This window comes from Triticum aestivum, chromosome 7D (assembly GCF_018294505.1).
Source record: "Triticum aestivum cultivar Chinese Spring chromosome 7D, IWGSC CS RefSeq v2.1, whole genome shotgun sequence".
NCBI lineage: Eukaryota > Viridiplantae > Streptophyta > Magnoliopsida > Poales > Poaceae > Triticum > Triticum aestivum.
The window spans coordinates 404139015-404143046 of NC_057814.1; the positions used below are offsets into that span (position 1 = coordinate 404139015).

Below are 4032 nucleotides of genomic sequence, written 5' to 3' on the forward strand. Positions count from 1 at the left end.
TCAACCTGATCAAGAAAAGACTACTTTTACTTGTCCCTTTGGAACCTATGCTTATAGACGTATGCCTTTTGGTTTATGTAATGCACCTGCTACCTTTCAAAGATGTATGACTGCTATATTCTCTGACTTTTGTGAAAAGATTGTTGAGGTTTTCATGGATGACTTTTCTGTTTATGGGAAGTCTTTTGATGATTGTTTAAGCAATCTTGAGTGAGTTTTGCAGAGATGTGAACAAAAAAAATATTGTCTTGAATTGGGAGAAGATGCTACTTTGTGGTTAATGAAGGCATTGTCTTGGGTCATAAAATTTCTGAAGAGGTATTGAAGTGGACCAAGCTAAGGTTGATGCAATTGAGAAAATGCCATGTCCTAAAGATATAAAAGGTATTTGTAGTTTCCTAGGCCATGCTGGTTTCTATAGGAGATTTGTCAAAGACTTTTCTAAAATTCCTAGGCCTCTTACTAATCTCTTGCAGAAGGATATTCCTTTTGTTTTTGATGATGATTGTTTAGAAGCCTTTGAAACACTCAAGAAAGCCTTAATTTCTGCACCTATTGTTCAACCTCTTGATTGGAACTTGCCTTTTGAAATTATGTGTGATGCTAGTGATTATGATGTTGGTGTTGTTCTAGGACAAAGAGTTGATAAGAAATTGAATGTTATTCATTATGCTAGTAAAACTCTAGACAATGCCCAAAGAAATTATGCTACTACTGAAAAGGAATTTTTAGCAGTGGTGTTTGCTTGTGATAAATTTAGACCTTATATTGTTGATTCAAAAGTAACTGTTCACACAGACCATGCTGCTATTAAATATCTTATGGAGAAGAAAGATGCTAAACCTAGACTTATTAGATGGGTTCTCTTGTTGCAAGAATTTGATTTACATATCATTGATAGAAAAGGAGCTGAGAACCCAATAGCTGATAACTTGTCTAAGTTTGAAAATGTGCTTGATGACCCACTACCTATTGATGATAGTTTTCGTGATGAGCAGTTAGCTACAATAAATGTTTCTCATAGTACTCCTTGGTATGCTGATTATGCTAATTACATTGTTGATAAATATTTACCACCTAACTTTACATACCAACAAAAGAAAAATTCTTCTATGATTTAAGACATTACTTTTGGGATGACCCACATCTTTATAAAGAAGGAGTAGATGGTATTACTAGACGTTGTGTACCTGAGCATGAACAGGGACAAATCCTATGGAAATGTCACTCCGAGGCTTATGGAGGGCATCATGCTGGAGATAGAACTGCTCACAAGGTATTGCAGTCTGGATTTTATTGGCCTACTCTCTTCAAGGATGCCCGTAAGTTTGTCTCATCTTGTGATGAATGTCAAAGAATAGGTAATATCGGTAAGCGCCAAGAAATGCCTATGAATTATTCTCTTCCTGTTGAACCATTTGATGTTTGGGGATTTGATTACATGGGACCTTTTCCTTCCTCTAATGGGTATACACATATTCTGGTTGCTGTTGATTATGTTACTAAGTGGGTAGAAGCTATTCCAACTAGTAGTGCTGATCACAACACCTCTATTCTATACCTAATATTAAAAGACGGAGGCTTTCATAGTTCTCCATACGTCATCTTTTTATGTCCGTCAATTTTACGTTAAACATAGAGATGGACGACTGAGATTGTTGTTTTGTCGTCGAACGCACGTGCTAAAAAAACAGCGAACCAGAAAAATTCGGAAAGCCCCGCACACACGCACCTCCGATGCTATCTGCTCGAAGCCTTGGACCCACGCCGTATGCCGCGACCCACTTCCAGCCGCCAAACTTTTCCACCCATCGTCGCTGCCCTTTTCCATGCATTGCGGCCGCCCTCTTCCCCCCATCGCCGGCGCCCCATATGCGATGCTCCACGCCGCCACCAGCCATACATCGTGTGTCATCGTCTCTTCCCCACGGTCCCCTTCTTCACTCTCCGCCACCTCTTTCGGATCATTGAGAAGCTCCACATCGCCATGCCGGACAACGAGCGCAGTGCCCTCCTGGTAACACGTTAGAAGACCAGGAATTTGTGCCCCTCTGAATCATGTCAGGGCCACATCTTTTACTTCAACTCGAACATCGCGCCGCCGAGTCGCCGATCTCGCCCGCGAGCAAATCCTAGCCAAAATTCCATATCCACCCTGAGACCTGACCAGCCCGCCCGCTGATGCAGACAGAGGCGCGGGTGGGCGGTGTGGTTGTCGACTGCCGGGGCACCGGCCGCTAGAATCAGTAACGCCGGCACCGCCACCGTGGGCATCTCGCTGCTGACGGGATCGCGTGGACGTCATCAGTAATACCTGCACCACGCCCCTCCCCTGCCTCACCATACTCTTATAGGTTATTGTTCCCGGCTCCCTTCTCTCATCCGTTCTTGTATGACAGATTGGGGAACTTAGTGCTGGAGAGGGAAGTTCTCATAAAGATTTGGGAGCTGAAAAAGTACTAGACAAACTTTGGGTTTGGAGCAAACTCATCAGGAATTAAAGAGTTTATATGAGGGGCTGGCCCGTGGTGGAGGTGTGTGAGCAGCCCATCCCCGGCCTATGTGATGAGCATGTCCACGTCTCCCAACCTATAGGCTGCCACTTCTCAACACCAACCTCCAGGTAATTTCCTACAATTCTTTCCATCAATTCAGCTTTAATGACTGTCATATGCTGATTTTTTTGCTTTGTTCTGCAGAATATCAGATGGATTTGCGGGCTATGGATCAATGCCGCTCCATTGGTCTAACAAAGCTGGTTCTTGTTTAGCGGTTGGCAACATAGAATTTTGTCGACGTACGGCTTGGGCTTGGAAATTTTGCCAACATAAAATTTTGACAATTTCGTGATGAAGCAAGAGCGGGTACGGCCAAATCTTCTTCAGCCTTGTAATTTAGTTACAGTTGAATTAAACCATTTAGATCTAGACTAGAATAACTTTTTGTTTCTATTTTTTGTGCGGCTTCATTAAATCATTAGGTAGTGCTGCAGACCTCGGGTTTTTTGTTGTCATGTAGTCGCTATTGTGACTTACTTTTGGAAAAGGAGCTAATGGTGTTATGCATTTCATCATTTTAGACATCTTTCATATCACTTAGTCGATATAATTATGATATATGAAATATCCAGGTGCTAATATAAGTGATCAGAAGCCTGCAGCAGGTGCAATGTGTGGTCTTTTGTTACAGTTGATCAGTCTACGTGGCCATCAGATTACAGTTTTGGAGGTTTGATAGTGTGCTTGAGCGGGGATACCACATTTCCTATCTTTAATGGATGGGAACGTATTGTCAATTGGATGTGCTCTGTGAAACTAAGACAAAGGTATATAAAAAATACCAGTTAAATGGATGCCTATCTGTATATGTTCTATTTCTAAAGAAAATGGTGCTATCATTTCTCTCCTAACAGAAAATTCAAAGCTTAATGGTGTATCTTATAGTAGTTTTGTGTGGGTTTTAAATCACATGAATCTTTGTACATTAGTGCATCTAAATATACTCAGGGAGTCGTTTTGGGACTATGGGGAGAGTTAGGGCTTTCAACATGCATGTCATCTTAACTCTATGAAGTCCTTTATTTGAAAAAAAATCATTCTGAAAAATAAGTTGTTCTTCTCTCTCTACAGTTCAATGAAAAGATGGAATTGTTACCTGCATATTATTGTATTTTCATGAAAAATTGCCTTATTCGACTAAAGAGAAATTGGACTGATATCATCAAGCTGGAAAAGTTTTTGTGAGTTTTCCAGTTAACCTGATGTAGGTTTCTTCATTTTGTTAGTCAGAATTATCCAGGTAGCTAGTTATGTATGCAGATTGGGTACTGCATGTTACAAGCCTCGAAACAAATTGGGTACACATGGTCTGCTGGCTTGGCGTTTGTATAATTATAGGCATGCAAAATCGAGGATGGGTCTAGATCCATATTTGGATAGACTAGATGTATGACAAAGTAAAGTTTGAAGAACGACATTTTTTAGCAAAACATGTCGTTTTAGAAACAAACAAGGGTTTAAACCACCTGAAAGT

General features: G+C 40.9%; 1 long non-coding RNA gene across 1 annotated transcript; it reads left to right on the forward strand.

Annotated features, from left to right (window-relative positions):
* Positions 1–1790: 1790 nt before the first annotated feature.
* On the forward strand, positions 1791–3396 carry LOC123170986 (uncharacterized). Its single transcript, XR_006485263.1, has 4 exons — positions 1791–2307; positions 2400–2623; positions 2700–2864; positions 3131–3396. It is a non-coding gene; the product is annotated as an uncharacterized lncRNA (long non-coding RNA).
* Positions 3397–4032: the final 636 nt, after the last annotated feature.